This window comes from Mastigoproctus giganteus, chromosome 4, assembly GCF_048544385.1.
Source record: "Mastigoproctus giganteus isolate SK-2022 chromosome 4, ASM4854438v1, whole genome shotgun sequence".
Taxonomy (NCBI): Eukaryota; Metazoa; Arthropoda; class Arachnida; order Uropygi; family Thelyphonidae; genus Mastigoproctus; species Mastigoproctus giganteus.
The window spans coordinates 235335130-235356765 of NC_143578.1; the positions used below are offsets into that span (position 1 = coordinate 235335130).

The 21636-nt window shown below is 37.3% G+C and overlaps 1 protein-coding gene across 1 annotated transcript in view; it reads right to left on the reverse strand.

Moving 5' to 3' along the window:
* LOC150087512 (mitochondrial fission regulator 2-like) overlaps window positions 1–12647 on the reverse strand; it is an 86024-nt gene extending 73377 nt beyond the window's left edge. Inside the window, exon 1 of the mRNA XM_090372107.1 lies at window positions 12607–12647. The gene's annotated coding sequence lies outside the window, so the exon portion shown is untranslated. The remainder of the gene's footprint in view (window positions 1–12606) is intronic.
* Between the last annotated feature and the right edge of the window lie 8989 nt (window positions 12648–21636).

The following is a 21636-nucleotide window of genomic DNA, read 5'->3' on the forward strand; positions in this document are numbered from 1 at the left end:
AATGCTTATGTTACACCAAACTGACTCGACACTGCATTATCCAGCGATGTCGACTTGCTTGACTTCCTTGGATTTTATGTGTTTCTTAACTAATAGCATAACCCCTCCTCCCTTCCTATCCTTTCTGTAGACATTGTACTCCCCAAATTCCAGTTCTGCATTCCTTATATCTGTGTGACACCACGTCTCTGAAATCCGAACAATATCTGCCTTTGATGTTTTGAGCAATACCTCTAATTCATCAAATTTATTTATTAAACTCCTAGCATTGGTGTACACGCAAGTATACATGCACGTGCTCTTCCTCTTAGCCACCCTAACACAACCCATGTGTTTACTTGTACCCCCATGATTCCCAGCAGTCTCTGAAATATCCTGCATCTTATTTTCCATGCTGCTGCTCATTCCAATAGAAACAGTGCAAGAATCACTTTCTCTTCTGCCAGTGGCTACTGTTAATCTATTAGTCCTTGTATCCCCCCAATCTAGCAGTTTTCTGACCCACCTAACACTGCCTCGATAGCATCAGCAAACATTCTTGCACCCTTTCTATTTAAGTGTATCCCATCCCTGTAGAAGCAGTCTCTCCTGTTAACAAGTACAGACCAGGCTGAAAAAAAATTCTACCCCTCAGTCTCCTGAGGACTTCAGTCTCCAGAACTGGAGACTTCAGTCTCCAGTTCTTCTAGATGTTTTATGTTGCTTTCAGTTGCACAAGGCTCAAATTTACTATCTTCTAACTCTATTTCTACTTTGATTAATTACACTACTGCATTACATTTTCTGCATTTTGAAAATAATTCACTGATGTTTTCAGAGAAAAAGATATTCCTGAAGCAGCTAAATGGCAGGAGGAATAACATTCCAATGCTACACTATGCAGCTTACACCAACGCACACCCACACTACTCCAGCCTTCGCAGAGTTTGTATTGCAACAGTATACTATGTGGAGTTGGGGAGGGTCCCCAGTGCCCACTTGACAAGAGTAACATGCCTATCACTTTAAAGTCAGCACAGACCAACCATGTTCTTCATACTTAAAATTTGTCAAAAATTTCCTTCAAAAGTTCTCATGTGTTTCTTTCAAATACACAGAGTGAGCTACTGGAATTGACCCATATTTATTTCCATTGTTATAACTAATTCCTAAATAGTCCATTAAGCCATTTATATTACTGCAAAAAATCATAGAATCTTCCTCAGAAAAGTAGGAAATAGTTCTCATTCTCTGTGTTTGTACCATTAGAAAAATGTCCCATGTACTAGAAGGTTTTTTTGACTTAAATCTAGAACCAAGGAGTCAGTATATTCCCTTCGTAAATTTAAATCTCTTACCAGATCATTGAGTTCATGCTGCAAAAACGATTGAGGGCTGGACTCAATGTCCCCAGGCACGTAGACTTCAGAAGCTTCACTTTCAGCACTATCTGCTGCTACAGTCTCCAAAAAAAAAAAAAAAAAAATGGAAAGCATGGAATCAGCAAGTTATCTCCATGTGGGACTGGTCTAATGGCAGATGGAATATTAGGATACAAAATGCCCTTCTTAATTTTTTACATTGTATCCCTCTACATTAACTAAGCAAAAGTAACAGTCATCACATAGGTTGTAGGCTCCCACCAAATCATGGGAATTCCAAATGGCATAGTCTTCTTTTTACCATTTCGCCCACAACCTCAATGTTTCGATAAAGGTTTGGCAAACTTTATGTAGAGGTAGGTTAGGCAGGCGAAGGCAGATTACAAGAAATCTTTAACAAAGGATGCAAAGAAAAACAGCAAAGACTTCTTTACTTATATAAACTCTAAAAGGAAGGGGATGAATCAGATTGGTCCATTGATATCAATGGTTTGAATGTGGATGATCATTTTCAGATAGCTGCCAAACTAAATAAGTATTGTGCATCTACATTCACACATGAATTATTCAAGGAGGAGAGGGCCAGATATTTATCAAACTATCAGGGAGCTAAGTGATTTTGTAATAACTGAGAGCAAAAGGGAGGAAAAATTGTTGAAGTTAAACATAAGGAAGGCACCTGGGGTGGATGGGATCTATCCAGTTATATTAGAGGCAGCAAAGGAAGTAAGCAAACCCAGAGCCATAATTATGAAAGCTTCCTTGGACTCAGGGGAGGTCCTCATGAACTGGAGATAGGCAAATGTGTCCCCAATTCACAAAGTGGGATTGATCAAAGGATGACATCGGTAATTACAGACCTGTTAGTCTAACTTCCGATTGATTTTTGGTTTTTTTAGGAGCATTAGCAACTAAGGCCATATTGCTCCGGGATATGCGGTGGTCATTCCCTGACCTTTCCGCATCCTCCATATTTGGTGGTGACGGGCTCAAACCCCGGTCTAATCAAGAAGCATGTGCTACGCACTGCTGCTCCTTCCCACCTGGCTACGGAGACGCTGATATCTCACTTCTGTTAATGGAGTTGCTGGTTAAGGAAGCGATGCAGGATAATCTAGACAAGACTGCAGTTTATAGTTCAGACACAGTATGGATTTGTTAAAGAGAAGTCTTGTCTGACAAATTTGATTGAATACTATGATGTGGTCACAAAGGAATTGGATGAAAAGAATAATTTTGATATCACATACTTGGATTTTAGGAAAGCTTTTGATACTGTTTCACACGGAAGACTACTGTACAAATTGGAGCAGCATGGCATTAATGGCAAGTTGCTATAATGGATAAAAGGATGGTTGAGTGGGAGAAGACAGAGTGGTTATCAATGGACACTGCTCTTCATGGACTAATGTTATTAGTGGAGTCCTCCAGGATTTGGTGTTGGGCCCATTGTTGTTTTCAGTATTTATCAATGATACTGATAAAAGTATATCAGGGTTAATGTCTAAGTTTGCAGATGATACAAAGGTTGGCAAGGATGTCAATGACAGTAATGATATTATGCTAATGCAACAGGATCTGGAAAAGTTGAGTAGATGGGCTGAGAGGTGGCAACTGAAGTTTAACATTGACAAATGTAAAGTACTGCATATGGGTAGCAGTAAACTCAGAGTGACATATCAACTGGGTGGTACTACACTCAGGATAGTGGAGAAACGAAGAGGACCCTGAGGGATAATTGTGCAGTCAGATATGAAGTTTTCTGAGCAGTGCAGATGGGCTGCAAAAGTAACTCATTGTGTCTTGTCAATGATATATAGGAATTTTGCTAGCAAGGATAAGGAGGTGACTGTCCCCTTGTATAAGGCAACGGACAGGCCACACCTTGAGTACTTCATACAGGTTTGGAGGCCTCATTTTAAGAAGGATGTAGAGCTGCTGGAACAAGTACAGAGAAGCGCAACGAGTTTGGCGAGTGGAACAAGACTGCAGTTAGGACCAAGAAAGGCTAAGCTCTGAAAATTACAGCTTCTGGAGACTAAGCACCTGTGATGTGATCTAATTGAGGTGAATATGGCCTTGAATGGATGAGCAAGCTCAATGCTAATGGGATTCTTCCTCTTTCTCAATTTACTCACCTGAGGGGGCATAAATTCAAACTGAGGAAAGACAATGGTAGAATACATGTGTGGAAATTCACCTTTAGCCAGTGGGTGGTCGACAGTTGGAACAAACTTCCATCTGTTGTAGTGGAGGTCAGCAACTTAAATAAGTTCAAGGCAGAACTAGACAAATATTTGGAGTGAATGGATGGGTGAAATGGGAAGGGTGGTTTTTTTTTTTTTGCTGATGCTATATAAACTTGCTCTCTTGCATCATAAAGCCCATTGTTTATCTCAGTCACCAAGTTCTGCTCCAAAATAAGCATAACATACATTTTTTACAAATTCTAAAATATCTTGTCTTTGCTTGAGAACTACATAACTTCCATAAATATAACAAAATAAGTTTGGATTGTTCAAATACTTGTGTGAAGATATTTTACTTAGGTTTCAGCACAAGTTTGACACAATAACCTCCAAAATAAATCGAGCTCACAATTATAAACAGCTGCATGGAGCTCTGAAGGTCAAGAAACAAATTACTGAAGGCAGTGTTGCCAGCATGTGAAGATTTAGTTTACGAATTCTCAGCATTTACTCCTAACCTAATACATTCAATAAAACAACTCATGACATCAACTCAAGTGATTTGTGAAAAAACGGTACGTAATAGAAAAAACAAATAAATTTCTGAAATCAGCACAAAAAACTGAGTTAAAAACAGCTACTAGTTTAGAAATCTCGAAAACCATGCAGAGTGGCATTCTTTAATTGTTTCTTTCTGAAAAGTCACAATTCTATATTTTCTTTCTTTTTTTTTTTTATTTGCAAGACTTTTCCAATGATGGCAAGTATCCGTAGTACAGGCAAGTAATACAGATACTCCTTTGATATGAAATGCAAGTCAGACTTTAGTTTGTGTTAATACTGAAGGTTGGGTATTTGCTAGGATCTGCAGCTGTCACTTTGCATATTAGTGACTTTGTTTTCCTTATCTGCTTTAAGATCTGAGTTTCTGATGACCACAAAAAGTCACTTTGCATTTAAAATATCTGAGGATAACTGCAGGGTTTTGGTAATGCATATTATGATTAGCTCCTCAGTTGAGTGAGTGCACAGCAGCCCCCAATAAGGTCCTTTACTATTTACTGAGGAAGTTTATGTAGGTGTCTTATTATTGCACAATGGCTATAGACTATGTAAGCCATAGGACACTAACAAATACCAAAATAAGTAATGCCAAATAAAAATTCACCCATTTGTTTGCTATTCTTTGTTTCATTCCCGATGTTGAGTGGATTTCCCTTTCTTCTATGCAAAACACTGAGATGCTACAATAATTAGATCTTAAACAATTTTCACTTTAACTGAGGAGCAACACACTACCTGCACTAAGCTGCCAAGTTCATGCATATCAATTATGCATTTCATATCATTCATGTCTTTATTGATAACTGTTTCTTTGCCCAATCACAACTATAAATGGTTTGTTACCTTCATGGGCTATTTCCATTAAGAGATAACTGCAATTTAAACCACTATTACACTGTGATAATTGTCTCTATAGAGAGCTTTGCATTCCGGAAACTATACTAAATACTAAGCCTTTGCTCACATGCACACCTCTTGGTGTGCATGTGAGCAAAGGTGTGCCAGGATGTGCAGGCAAGTGGGGGAGAGGGTTTGATGTCATATCTCGTACATTGTGTGTATAAAAGATTTTTATCTCTCTGTTCCCAACAAATCTCAGTGCCCTTTTCCACACCAGTTCCAACAGATCTTTATCATCCTAAAATGAGGTTCTCAAACTTATATTCAGTATTCAAGATATGGACTAACCATTGCTTTTATAATATGATATAGCACCTCTTTGTCCCTACTGGACAAGTTTCTGTATATTATTGACAGTGCCCCACATCTTAGCATCCTGTCTGCACTGCTCGGAGAATTTCACGTTGGCCTGTACAACTATCCCTAGGTTTTATTCCATTCTCCACCATGCTGAGTGTGATAATACCCAAGTGGTATGTTATTCTGGGATTATTGCTGTCCAAATGCAGTTCCTTGCATTTATGCATGGTAAATCTCAATTGCCATTTTTCAATCCATCTGCCTAGTTTATTTAGATTTTGAGGCAGCATACCCTGATTATCTACCATGCCAATTTTGTACCATTAGCAACCTTAGACGTTAAACTTGAAATATCCACATCGATACATTAATAAATATTAAAAACAATAAGGGACCCAACCAAAACAGTCCATGAAGAGAAGTGGCTTTATATATTTGCTCTATCCCCTACCACTCAACTATCGCCTAAACCAGTGGTGTCAAAGAAAGTGAACTAAAACAGCATTTTAAATTTTGTTAATTTTTTCAAGAACCATGTACATTTGATGTAAAATAAGTAGAACAAATGAATTTAAAAGACTGTGCCACTCGTTGCAGCAAATATGTGAGAGCATTGAAGTTATATGTTGGTGTTGTGAATTCTGTTTCTTTTATCTATGTTTTGTATTAAATATGCACATGCCCGGCCAGAAGCATGTGTATATATAAGGTGCTATCAAAATGTTCCCAGATTCCAATTATGGCAAGTCTTCTGCTTGACCCTGGTGGCCACTCAGTACACTTCATTGAAAATTTTTCTCGAATCAGGAAAGGTTGGACACCACTGGCTAAACCATTCCTTTATCTATAGCAGTAACTTGACCATAATGCTACATAGCTCCAATTTGTACACCAGTATCATGCAGGATGCTATCAAAAGCTTTATTTAAATGCAAGTGCATGATGTCAAAATTATTCCTTGCATCAAGGTCCTTTGTGATGACCTCACGGTAACTAAAACTGGTAGGCATGACCATCCCTTAACAAATTTGAACCGTTATTGCCACATAACTGCACCAACATGCCCCTACATTACTTCTTTAACACTGACATGTTCTCTGGACAGAAGTCAAATACAGGTCTCTAGTTACCACTTTACCCCTTGAAGGTACACATCTCCAATCTGTATGGATTTCTCCCGAATCCAAGGAATACATGAAGAAAATTATTCTTCATATTTTCTTTATAGACAGAGGAGAAGAAACAAAAAATATATTACTGTCATGGTTAATTAGAAATTTTATAAGATGCCTAAAACACAAGAGTTCACACAAAAATAAGAACATATAATTAGATGTATACCCTTTGTATAGTTAAAATGACAGTTTAATTGTAATAATAGTTTGATAATGATAATAGCAGTGTAATACATAATAAATAATAATATTTTAATGGACACTGCTTTTAATGTCATTAGTCCATAACAATGGGTCCAGCACTGAACCCTGGTGTTCCCCAGGGTTCAGTGCTGGGCTATTGTTACTTTCTATATTTATTAATGTTATGTTGATGAAGGTATATCAGGCTTAATGTTTAAGTTTGCAGTAATCAGGGTAAACTACTGTAACAAGATCTAAAAAAATTAGGTAGATGGGCTGAGAAATGTCTGTTGAAGTTCAGCCTTGACAAATGCAAGGTACTGTATATAGGTAGCAGTAAGCCCAGATTAACATACCACATGGAACTACACTCAGGATAAGGAACGTAGAGAATAATCCCCCCATATCCATTAAAAACTTTTTAGACCCCTAAATTTAATTCTAATGTCAAGCTACAGGACCAAAGAAAATAATCGGTCCATATTTATTAAGCAGTTTAGATCTTCAAAATTTAATTTTATATCAATCCATGTAATGGTTTCCTTGCTGCCAGAGGTATGGTGTTTGAAGACAGAAGTCTTGAGCACTCAATGTTGAGACGGAGGGGGTCTGAACACTACGGTTCTGACAGTGGGGAAGATGTCCCCCATGTTTTGTAAAATTGATATCACCTTGCCAAAGAATTATTAGCGTGTTTGACTAGGAGAGTTGGTTGGAAGAGAAGCTTCCTATATCTAAAATAAAGACAATCCTTATTGTTTCATAATATAATACAATATAGGAATTATCGAGCACTTAATAGCTCTATTATCAAATCTATTAAATACCACAGATTGTCGACTTTACACTTCGCTTCTCCCTCTCCGCTCAAAATTCAAAAATTGATTGCCACCTTTTAGAACTATACTTCACACATATGTGTATACTGATTTAATTGACCACTCAAGTTATACATTAATATACAACACTATGGCTGAATGGTTAAAACAAGACTATACTAGAATTACATTGAAATGTGTGGCCCAAAAATATCACATCCAGTTTTTAAAACAATGTCTTTCTGAAAATTTAATACCGAAATTTGCTAAATTTCGGCTAGGTCTGAAAATCCAAGGAATACAAAAATTAGTTCTTACTACGTCAAGCAACATAGTAAAACTATCTTTAAGATCTCAATTTAATCTAAAAAAAGATATATTTTAAACAGATTCAACGATATCGCAATATTTTTAGAAAACACCTAAACAGTATTGATTGGAATAATCTAAAGCAAGCCATTCAATTAAAAATTGACACCCAATCCACCACATTAGAGAATAGACAACCTAAAATTACAAGCCCTTAGGGGTTTTCCTCATAACAGAGGTCATTATTCGTCACACAATCGTTTTGAGAATCAGAGTGCATACTGAAACACCAAAAATGCAGATAAAAATTCCCACACCTTTCCCAATAGAAATCTACCACATATTAATGACTTCCGGGTGAAAAAACAAACAGACAATGTCTATTTACACAGTGGTTCCCATAACGACCCTAATCCATCAGATAATATAAAGAATTTATCTGTTACGCTAACTTCTCAGCAAACAATCCTATTAAATAAAGGTTTAAATTATAATTTACTGCCGAGATCCTCCCAAGAAAAATGATTATTGATCTTGAGTTCGATCTTAGAGACTTGCCTCAAAAAAACGTATTAATCCAACAGACTAATCAAATCATAAACCAAACTATCCCCTCAATATCAAAACGACATAGAGAAGAAGCTAAAGCTTTACATACACTTAGACAAAACCGCGATATCATTTTCAAAAGGCCAACAAAGGCGATACAGTAGTTATTCTCAATAAAGGAGACTATATAAATAAATTATACACCATTTCAGACACAGCGACATACGAAGAGGTTGCATCAGGGTTCAACAGCCTAGTTAACAAATATAACAAAATGCTCACCACCTGTAGGTGGTGAGAATTTTGACTACATCACTATGGCCCAACTTAAACAAATTAAAGCCTGCACATACAATATCCCAACCTTATTCAGCCAAGTAAAATTACACAGAACAGGATACCCAATATGTCCAATCGTGTCATATAAGAATTCAGTTTTTGCTTCCTTAGCCATGTTCATCTACCCAATTCTAAAACCACTTCAAGAACTCCTAACATATAACATAAAAAACTACGATGCTTTATTCATGAACCTTAAAGATCTCCACATCAAGGAGGATATGAAGTTTATTCACTGGATGTGACTTCACTATACACTAACGTAAATGTACCTTATGCCTTAAACATAGTCTAAGCCTACTTAAATGATGATAACATAAAAATTAATAACACTAGACTACCCAAAGACAGAATCTTCAAACTAACAAAACTATTAGTAAATGCTAATTACATTCTCTTTCAAGAAAAAATATACAGACAGATTTTCGGCCTCCCAATGGGCCTAAACATCAGTGGACTCATTGCTGAACTATACTTAGACAAATTAGAAAAGATCCATCTTGATCCATTTATACCTCAGATCACATATTACGGAAGATATCTGGATGACATCCTAATTATCACAGATCATTTGACCATAAACAATAATCTACAGGTTTTTAATAGCATCCATCAAAGATTAAAATTTGAATTAGAAATTGAAGCAGAAACCCACTCCATAAATTTCCTTAATTTTACCATACATAGATTAGACCAAAAACTAAATTTCAGCATATATATAGAAAACACACTAATAAGGGGATTCTTTTGCATTTCCACAGTTATCATCCCCAACCATACAAAAAATCAGTCATGCTGAATCAATTTCTTAATGCCTTTAAATATTCTTCCACCCAGATTTCTCTAACGACAGAAATAAATGAATTAACTAGAAGATTCTCAAATAGGGATTACCCGCTAACCTATATAAACAAAGTTAAAACAATAGCCCGTGAAAAAAATAACAACAACCTCGCACAAAAATCCGACAAGACCAAAATACATTTCATCACCATTCCATATGTCGAGTATTGGTACAATAAACTTAACCAAATATGCAAGGGAACTGACATGAAAATCATAGCAAAACCCACGAACAAATTATACACATTCTTCAGAAATCTACCTTCAAACACCACATTCCAATCACAGCATGACCTGGTATACAGCATCCCATGCAAAAATTACAACGCTGTTTATGTAGGATCTACCATGGGAGTGGCACAGCTTTGAGCAAAACAACACGAAGCTTCTGTGCGGGCGGGGCATTCAAATGCATCGGAACTTTCGTTCCACGCAATAAATGAACGACATTCATTTGGCTTTAATGAAACAAAAATTATAAATATTTAACACAACTACCACAAACTACTTATTGCGGAAACCTTAGAGATAAAACTACATGAAACGTCAATCAATATCCATAGACCATTCCTATTGTCTGAAGATTAGTCACTTCCATGCATGCGTGAAGAACAAACACTACAACATAAGACAAAAGTTTCTGATTAATTGTGAGTTGCTCTATTCCTGTGAACATGACGCCCCGAAAAGTTCTAGTCCGACTTAAGGAATGTAGAGAATAATCTCCCCATATCCATTAAACTTTTTAGATCCCTAAATTTAACTCTAATGTCAAGAGTTAAATTTAGCATTTCCACAGTTTATGCCCCCTACAGGACCGAAGAAAATAATCGGTCCATATTTATTAAGTGGTTTAGATCTTCAAAATTTAATTTTATGTCAATCCACGTAATGGTTTCCTTGCTGCCAGAGGCATGGTGTTTGAAGACAGAAGTCTTGAGCGCTCAATGTTGAGACCGAGGGGTCTGAACACTACGGTTCTGACAGTGGGAAAGATGTCCCACATGTTTTGTAAAATTGATATCGCCTTCCCAAAGAATTATTAGCGCGTTGTACTAGGAGAGTTGGTTGGAAAAGAAGCTTCCTATATCTAAAATAAAGGTAATACCTGTTGTTTCATAATATAATAGAATATAGGAATTATCGAGCACTTAATAGCTCTTTCTTTGAACAAAGAAAGTGATCAAACTCAGGATAGTGGAAAATTAAAAATACCTGGAGATAATTGTGCAGTTCTCTGAGCAATGCCAACAGGCTGCTAGGACAGTTCATGGGGTTTTGTCAATGATATACATGAATTTTTCTAGAAGTGATTATCCCATTATAAAAGGCAATGGTTAGGCTGCACCTTGAGTACTGCATACAGGTCTGGAGGCCTAATCTACATCCTTCCTAGGATGTAGATCTGCTGAATTGGGTGCAGAGTAGGGCAACGAGATTGGTGAAGGGAACAAAATGGTGCAAAAGCAACATCTGGAAATTAGGTACCCATGAAGTGATCGGATTGAGGTGTTCAAGGCTTTCAATGGATTAAGCAAAATGCTGATGGCATTTTTCCTCTTGCTCAGACTACACATGAGGGGGTATAAACTCAAATTGAGGAAAGATGGTTGCAGGATAGAGGTTTGCCTTCAGTCAGTGGGTGGTTGATTGTTGGAACAAAGTTCCATGTGTTGTGAAGTGGGTAGTTTGAATAAGTTCAAGGAAGAACTAGACAAATTATTTGGAGGGGATGGCTACAGGTAATGTTGGAATTTTTATTTTGGTTGATGCTTTTTAAGCTTGCTTTCTTGCATCATATGCCACTACTGCTACTAATAATAATACTAATTCGTCTCTTTAGACGAATGTTTGGGATGAGATAAAATATATGCAAAATTTCAGTAGTGATGAGGAGGGGAGGGATTAGTTCTATTACTTAGAGGAAAAGCCAAGGGCCACTGAGAATGAAAACTCAGGAGATGTTATTCAGAAATAGTCTCCAGTTAGGGGCTAAAGAGGTTATAGCTCCACCCTCAATTGTGATCACAATACTGTGGATTTTTTTTTTTTTTTTTTTAACTGCTACATGATGATTAAAGCTTAATGAACCCCCCCCATCCCAGTACCTAACAGTAATTACAAATATGACTGGTGAATTTTATACATGTTTTATTGCTTAAAGTTCAGTGATCTGGTATACTCTCTTTTAGCTTTAAATTTTTTTTGTGTCCACCAAGCTTAACAGAATTGGCTCTATTATATAAATATTTGAATTAAATATTTATAAGAAATTTCGGATATTATTTGTAGATCCCCTCCCCCCCATTTCCCCGGTGGGGTAGTTTTGTGGAGGGGAGGTCAATGTTTGAGAATATCTGCGTTATCAGGGATAGCCTTATGGTCTGATTTCAATGTTCTCATATTTGATGTTAACTAGTTAAAACTAATTCCTTTTGTTCAACATAATATTCAACTCATTCTTTGAGTGATTTTGTAAATTAGCCTAAACTTCTTAGTAAATATCTTTATTAACTGAACTAATCTACGGTCACCAGCGCATTTGAAAAGTTTGGAATAAAATCCGAATGTTTTATTTACGGCTGTTTCTTTATTAAATATTTATTACAGCCTATACACAAATACTTCTGATTTCACATAAACTATGTATATATCATCTGGGAGCATACACAATGCAAATATCTGGATGATTGGTAATCTACACATATATATATATATATATATATCCTTTGAGTGATTTTGTAAATTATATATATATATATAATGTTCTATAGGTTGAAAATTAAAATTAGAATAACGCTCATCTATTTTTGACTCCCAAACCGCAGAATTGCCGATATTTTGACATCACCGCACTTAATTAAAAATTCACATACTGTAGACAAAAACCAATTCAATCAGCCATAGATGGCATTTGACCTTTATTAAAAGTGCAATCAATATGCGCAATTATCGTAAAATATAAAGGAAAGCTTACCTACATTTTTGTTAATACGAATTCAAAAAACGAGAAATGATTCCATTATCCAAGGCTGTTTGTATTTGCTACTAATCGAAATAATAACAACAAACTCACCTTCTGCTATTACGCAGATATCCACGGAAGCAGTCTTCGTTTGTACTGTATTCGTTTTAAACTTCCCGTGCTTAGAAGCTGTATGGAAAATGTGATAAAGAAATACGGAAAATAAAATTATTTCAGAATCAATTATACGTTGATCATATACATACTTTAGGACACAGTTGTTTAAAGTTTTGTTAATAAAAATTATGTTTCATTAATTACAGCACACAGCATAACATTTTATTATTATTATTATTTTTTAAAATATATCAGTGGTTGAACAAAGGTTACTCATAAATCCAATTCCCTTTTCCACATTTATTTATATAGTAATAATGTAAAAATTCTTAGATAAAATACATAAATAAGGCACGATAAATAAATTAATGATAAATAGATAAATTACATCATTTATCTTTTTTTTCCCACCTTCTTATTCAGTGGAGTGGGAACGTTTCGCATTTTCTTACTAGCTAAAGCGCAGAGTTTGAATCATACGTGAGTGATGGTGACTGTGGTTTTTAATAAAAGAAATGTTATTGAACATAACAGTAAATATTGCAATCAGCTTTTTGAAATCGGTTGTGTGAAGTCCTCCGTGGCTGTATAAATTTGTTGTTCATTAATTTTGTTTACGGTATATTATTTTTCTTTCGCATTTATTTTATTATAATTGTACAGTGTGTTGTACTTATAGAAAGACTATTTTAATCACATTGTACTCAAGATATGAAAAGCCAAATTGTAAAATGTTTTCCTTCTGCAAATGCAATAGAATGTGATCAAGACTGATGAAGGAAGCCAAAAGTACAAGCTATAAATATTGTCAGTCTTACTTCACATTAATATTTACTTTTATTTTATTCTAATACAGCCAATTGTAGAATAGTTATGGAGGTTTGAATAATATCACAACATGAGATCCTTTTAAGATAAGGGTTGCCAGAATTTTTGAAGGACCAACTGGGACAAACATTTTTATTTTGGTATTAATATAGTGGCGCTTTAATGTTCATATAAAATTTGTACTGTACTCATTTAGGAAATTGAAAATTTCCACATAGTAAATTGATACAAAATTATTCCAGTTTACAGAACCAATAATCTAACATTAAAATGTTTAATAGTTCATTCTGTTATATTTATTGTACATAATAACTTTTGTTAATTCACTGGTTGATCAAATGCACTAACAAGTGAAGTAAGCCCTCCAAACTTAGGTACAAAAATTGTTGGGAAAAAAACATAAATCACTTGCAGAAATAGTCCAGCAATCTGGAAATTGTTGGTCCTGTAAGATCATTTTGGGATACTGGGACATCTGGCAACCTCACCTGAATTTATACCATGCATTTATTTATTTTTATATCCATCTACTAAACAGGATGATCTGAAAAATATATTTATAAGAAGTGTATAATAAATTATTTAAATTATTTTGGATTAAGTGAAAATGTGGTAAGGAGGCATTCATTTAAACTGCTTAATTTTAATATTTTCAAATGTATATAGTTATTACAGTAAAAAAATTAACTTTCAAATTTCACAATTTGGGCATTTCAGGAATCAATCTACTGGTGAAATTCAGCACATGGCTTCTGAATACCTAGATAATACTATCCTTCTCACTGTTAGATCATACAAAAATATTGCTGCTGACCCCAAGATACGTATAATTCTTTATAAGGTTTGTTGATTTTTGTATAAATTTTAGGAACTATAATTTTTTAATATTTATAATCAGTGTGTAGATAATGGTAAACTGCATTGGTGATTATTGTATTTGCAAGGATTACTTTGGCACAGTCAGGTAGCTCAGTTTGCATTTACAATTCTTGAAACAGTGACAAACTGCAAATATAGTTCTCTATGGGATGCTTACCCCCCCATTGTGTTAGCATTAGTAGAGGTATGATGAAAAAAAGCAAGCTTATACAACTTCAGCCAAAAAAACCCCCTTCCCATTTCACCCATCCATTTGCTCCAAATGTTTGTCTAGTTCTGTCTTGAATTTATTCAAGCTGTCAACTTCTACAACAACAGATGAAAGTTTGTTCTGGCAATCAACTGCAAGCTGGCTAAAGGCAAACTTCTGCACATCTTTTCTACAACTGTCTTTCCTCAATTTCAATTTATGTCCTCTCAGGTGATTAATCTGGACAAGAGCCAGAATCAGTATTGAGCTTTCTCAAACCATTCAAGGATTTATACACCTCAATAAGATCACCTCGCAAGTGCCTAGTCACTAGACACTAATTTTCAAATCTTAAGCCTTTCTTCATAAGAGCAACCATTTGTTCCATTCACTAAACTTGTGGCCCTTCTCTGTGCTTGTTCCAGCAGCTCTACATCCTTCTTAAAATGAGGGCTCCAGACTTGTATACAGTACTCAAGGTGTTGCCCGACCATTGCCTTATACAAGGGGATAATCACCTTATCCCTACTAGAAAAATTCCTGTATATCATTGACAAGACACCATGAGCTACCCTTGCAGACTGTCTGCACTCTCAGAAAACTTCATATCTGACTGAAAAATTACCCCAAAGTCCTTTTCATTCTCTATTACTTTGAGTGATATGTTACACTGGAGGTTACTGCTACCCCAAATGCAGTACCTTATATTTGTCAATGTTAAACTTCATTTGCCACCTCTCAGCCCATCTGCTCAACGTATCTAGATCCTCTTGCAGTAGTGTACTGTCATTAGTGTCATTAACAACCCTGCCAACCTTCATATCGTCTGCAAATGTTATTATAATTAAGCCTGATATACCTTCATCAATATCATTAATGAATACAAAAGATAACAATGGACCCAACACTGAACCCTGTGGGACTCCACTAATAACATTAGTCCACGAAGAGCAGTTTCCATTGATTACCACTCTGTCTTCTCCCACTCAACCATCCCTTTATCCATAGCAGTAATTTGCCTGTAATGCCATACTGTTCCAATCTGTATAGTAGTCTTCCATGTGCAACAGCATCAAAAGCTTTCCTAAGATCCAAGAATATGATATCAAAATTATTTTTTGCATTCAGTTCCTTTGTGACCACATCATAATATCCAATCAAATTTGTCAAACAAGACTTCCCTTTGATAAACTGTGTCTGAATTATTACTGTTGTCTTGTCAAGGTGATCCTGCAATGTTTCTTTAACCAGTGATTCCATTATTTTTCCTGGAAACAGAAGTCAAACTAACAGATCTGTAATTACTTGATCCACCCTTTGATCCCCCTTTGTGAATTGGAGATACATTTGCACATCTCCAGTCCCTGGGGACTTCCCCTGAGCCCAAGGATGCTCACTGGATGCAAAAAACAATTTTGATATCATATATTTGGATTTCAGGAAAGCTTTTGACACTGCGCATGGAAGACTATTGTACAAATTGGAGCAGAATGGTATTAAGAGTAAGTTGCTACAATGGATAAAAGGATGGTTCAGTGCGAGAAGACAGAGGGTGGTAATCAATGGGTGCTGCTCTTCTTGGACTAATGTTATTAGCGGAGTCCCACAGGGTTCGGTGTTAGGTCCACTGTTTTGTATATTTATCAATGATATTGATGAAGGTATATCAGGCTTAATGTCGAAGTTTGCAGATGATACAAAGGTTGGCAGGGTTGTTAATGACAGTAATGGCAGTCTGCTACTGCAACAGGATCTAGATAATTTCGGCAGATGGGCTAAGAAGTGGCAACTGAAGTTTAACCTTGACAAATGCAAAGTACTGCATTTGGGTAGAAATAACCCCAGAGAAACGTACCAACTGTGTGGTACTACACTTAAGTTGGTAGAAAATGAAAAAGACCTGGGAGTAATTGTGCAGTCAGATATGAAGTTCTCTGAGCAATGCAGACAGGCTGCCAGGGCAGGTCATGGGGTTTTGTCAATGATATAGGAATTTTGCTAGCAGGGAAAAGGAGGTGATTATCCCTCTGTATAAGGCAATGGTCAGGCCACGCCTTGAGTACTGCATACAGGTCTGGAGACCTCATTTTAGGATGTAGATTTACTTGAGCGGGTACAGAGAAGGGCAACAAGATTGGTGAGGGGAATGAAGGGATCCTCTTACCAAGAGAGGCTTAAGTTCTGCAAATTGCAGTGGCTGGAGACTAGGCACCTGCGCGGTGATCTGATTGAGCTATATAAGGCCTTGAATGGATTGAGCACGCTGAATTCTGATGGGATCCTTCCACTTGTTCAGATTACGAACCTAAGGGGGCATAAATTGAAATTAAGAAAAGACAGATGGAGAATAGATGTGCGGAAATTTGCCTTTAGCCAGCGGGTGGTTAATTGCTGGAACAAACTTCCATCTGTCGTTGTGGAAGTTGATAGCTTGAATAAATTTAAGGAGGAACTGGACAGGCATTTGGAGGGAATGGTGTGATTTTTTTTTTTTTTTGGCTGATGCTGCATAAGCTCATACATTTGCTTTCTTGCATCACATGCCACTACTACTACTACTACATAATTATGGCTAAGCATTTTCTTACTTCCTTTGCTGCCTCCTTTAATATAACTGGATAGATCCCATCTACCCCAGGTGCCTTTCTTATGTTTAACTTCAACAATTTCTCCTCCACTTTGCTCTCAGTTATTACAAAATCATTTAACTCCCTGTTAGAGCTTGATAAACATCTGGCTCCCTCCTCCTTGAATAACTCCTCATGTGTGAATGTAGATGCAAAATACTCATTGTTTGTTAGCTACCTGAGCAGGATCATCAACAGTTGAACCATCAATGTCAAGTGGACCAATATAGTCCATTCCCTTCCTTCTAGAGTTTACATAAGTAAAGAACTCTTTGCTGTTTTTCTTTGTATCCTTTGCCTAAGATTTCTTGTAATCTGCCTTTGCCTACCTAACCTCCTTTGTGGCTTGATTACAGACCAGCTTATATCTTCCATAGGTTTCTTTTTTTTTTTTATGAAAACCCCAAACACGAAAGGTATCAAAACCTATAGTACCTAGTACCATGCATGAGTTGTAGGAGAAGTGTTGGGGGGGGGGGGGATGCTGGAAACTTTGCTCTAGAGACTAAACATGAGTTTCACCACTTACAGCCTCCAATAAACAAATTGGTGGTATTGCACCGGTTGATGTGAGTCATCTGCCACCTAATGAAATATTAGTACTAGCAAGTATTATATTATAGTATTGTATTATTAGTGTTATTTTATATTGGTAATAGTCATTGCAAATATATAAAATTTTCTAAACATGTTGTCCGCGGAGTTGATGATAAAACATCAACTGTTCCTCGCAGGAAAACTGGTAAAACTTACTGAAGTTTTATCTGGAAATTATAAATATTTCATTTAATATTAATTATATCTTACCAAAATGAGAGAAATTTAATAGTAAAAACATAATGCATAAACTTAATAGGCAGTTGGAGAGGGTGCACCAAAAATTCTTGCACAGGGCACTGATAGATCTGGGGCTGCTTCCGACTCCAAACATCATTTTCCACAGACCAATTGCAATGGGTTGTGCACTACCAAGTCCATGTTGCATGCGAGAATGTTTGGTTTTTATGTTGAGGCTTTTCATAATATATTATGCTATACAGCTTCTTACAGGCGCCTCCGTAGCCAGGTGGGAAGGAGCAGCCAGTGCGTAGCACACGCTTCTTGATTAGACCGGGGTTCGAACCCGTCACCACCAAATACGGAGGATGTGGAAAGGTCAGGGAATGATCACCGCATATCCCGGAGCAATATGGCCTTAGTTGCTAATGCTCCTAAAAACCAAATAACAAACAAACAAATAACTTCTTACTATCATTCTTGTACCAATGTTAGTTCCTGTAGCCTCCCTGAACTGCTGATTGACAGTATTCATTGAGAAATTGATGGAATCCATTCTTCTGAGCACCCACTAGTCTCTTCTGTCAAATTCTATGATCTACCTGACATTTCTAGCTCTTGTCGGGGGAGGATGGGGGGGTACTGGGACAAACTCTTTCAGCGGGTGACCAACCTTTCCACACAGAGGATCTGAGGTCCAATTCCGGGTCCTCCACATTGTCCATGCCCAGGGAAGCTAAGCCATCCCCCCCCTGGCCCCAGGTGCCAAGCGATTTTGTGATCAAGTGTCTTTGCCAGTGAATTGCGCTCTCTTGAATAAGTAAAATCGTCTTCTTTATTTACAGCGTTACTCTAACAATCAATTAAATAAGCTTCGGTAAAGAAATCACTTTACTTGAACAGGAGGAAAAGTAACCTTCTTTCTTTTTTTTCCCCTTTTTTCTTTGCATATTACTACTAACCCACTACCGCTTGGTCACAAAGGTGGCACTGCTCCTGCCTCCACGTGGCGGGGCTGGTAACCTGGAGGGGAAAAGGTCTCCCTTCCAGGGCGAAATGGAGCAAGAAGTCCATAAAACCCAGAAAAACACTGGGTACACAGAAGAAACTCTGACAAGGCAAGAAAAAGAGGAGTCTGGTTCTGTCGCAGCAAAACGTCAAAAGACTGACGTAGGCAGAATCCGAACCCCAACCTTTTTGATTATACATTCAACTCAAGAACAACCAGTTGGAAAACTCTCCCCTTTCCTAGTGCAAAAATGCCTAGAAAGCTTAATAGGTACTCCCAAGACAGTTCGTTGATTAAGATCTGGAGACCTACTGGTTGAAGTTGTCACTGCCAGACAATCTGAACAACTACAAAAATTACAATCCTTTGGTGGAATTTCGGTCAGCGTTTCACCGCATGTTTCCTTGAACACGTCAAGAGGTGTCATCACTGAGTGGGACCTCATCAATTTGTCAGATGAAGAACTCAAACAAGAATTACGAGAAGAAGGAGTCATCAATGTAAGGCGAATTCTCACGAAGAAGGATAATGTACTAATTCCTACCCGGAATATAATCCTTACTTTTGATAACCCTAAACCACCAACATTGATCAAAGCCGGTTACCTTAACTGCCGAGTTAAACCATACATACCAAATCCATTACGCTGCTACAAGTGCCAGAAATTTGGGCACTCACAGACGGTCTGCAGAGGAGCAGCTGCCTGTGCCACATGTGGATCCACTGAACATTCTACAAATGACTGCACTAACACAACTCCAAACTGCATTAACTGTAAAGAAGCCCATCCGGCGTATTCGAAGGAGTGTCCCCTTTGGAAACGCGAAAAACAGATACAGAGATACAAAACTGAACATAATGTAACCTACCAAGAAGCTAAAAAATCTTTACCAGTTCCAAATACTAACAAGCCAAGTTATGCCAAAATAACCAAAAATCACGTATCAATTGCTACCCAAACAGAGGTAACTATACCACCAACAAAGTCACTAGCTGAATGGGCAAAGTCAATATTGTCCCCAGTGCCAACACCCCAAACAAAAAGCAAGCAAAGCAAAGGAATAAATACGCCGATCACAATACAACCAGATGCCACTCAACAGCAAAATACTACAGTGTCTACCACTCCCGACACAAACCAAACAGACTACATGGATTCAGAAGATAAATCAAACAAAGATGGACAGATTTTAGAACTGTTTACTGAAGAGGAGATGGATACAGCGAAACCTTATTTCCCAAGGAAGGGAAAAGGTAAATTTGAGCGATCTAAACCTTCTGCACCTCGAAAACAAATCGAGGGCCCCACTAAACCAAAATAATGCTTACTTTCTTACAATGGAACTGTAGAGGCTATCGCAGTAATTTGGCTGACATCCGAGATCTCCTTTCGCAGTATGATCCTGTTGCCTTCTGTCTACAGGAAACCAATCTAACACCAAATACAATTGTTTCCCTTCAGAAATACATAATGCATCGGCAGGATCGTGTTGCCCACAATCTGAACAACGTTGCACATGGAGGAGTAGCATTGATCATCAACTCCCAGATACCCTCAAAAGCAATCCCACTAAAGACAAATCTTGAAGCAGTTGCTGCACGAATCAATGTCAACTTTGATTTAACCATAGTCTCATTATACTTACCACCTAACCAAAACATAAGCTACGCTGAATTAGAAGAACTAGTGATCCAGCTTCCCAAACCCTACTGTATCCTAGGAGACCTGAACAGTCACCATCCGCTATGGGGAAACCATAACCTGGACAAGCGTGGAAAAACTATCGAAAAATTACTTGATCAACACAATATGATAACTCTCAATAATGGAGCGCACACTTATACGCATCTTCCTACAGGATCTACCTCAGCTATTGATGTCTCTTTATGCTCAGCAACCATATACCCTCTGTTCAGATGGACTATCCACAGCAACCCACTGGGCAGTGATCATTACCCTGTGATATGCCGCATTGATACAACCGTTCCCCATACTTTTTACCGAATTCCAAAATGGATATTCTCCAAAGCTGAATGGGATACGTACAAGCAGCTGGCTACACTAGAAGAAAAACAAGTCCAACAAACACCCATAAACTTGGCAGTAGAACATATATCTAACAAAATACTGCAAGCAGCGGACAAAGCAATTCCGAAACGATCCACTAAAATATCGGCCCGCTCTAAAGTGTGGTGGAATAATGAATGTAGTGCCGCAAAAAAAGAGAAGAACAGAGCATGGAACATCTTCAGAAAGTTTCCAACAACAGAAAACCTCATCTGCTTTAAGAAGGCAAGGGCAAAAGCAAAACGAGTTAGACAGACCAGCAAAAGGGAAGCATGGAGGCGTTTCGCTTCCACAATTACAAAAACGACAAAAACCCAAACAATTTGGGCCAAAATACACCGTATGTATGCAAAACATCCAAGTGTCAACTGTCCCATTCTGACTGTAAATGGCTTTGATATTACAAAGCCAGAGGAAATTGCAAACGCTCTAGGTAGATCTTTCATGGAAATATCAGCTGTGACATCATACTCGCCACAATTCCAGACACTCAAAGCACAAGCTGAAAAACACTCAATTAATTTTGAATCCACATCCAGTGCTGCATATAATCTCCCTTTTACAATGTCAGAATTACATCATGCTCTAGCCTCCACTAAACTCAGTGCAGCAGGGCCAGATGGAATACATTACATAATGATAGCAA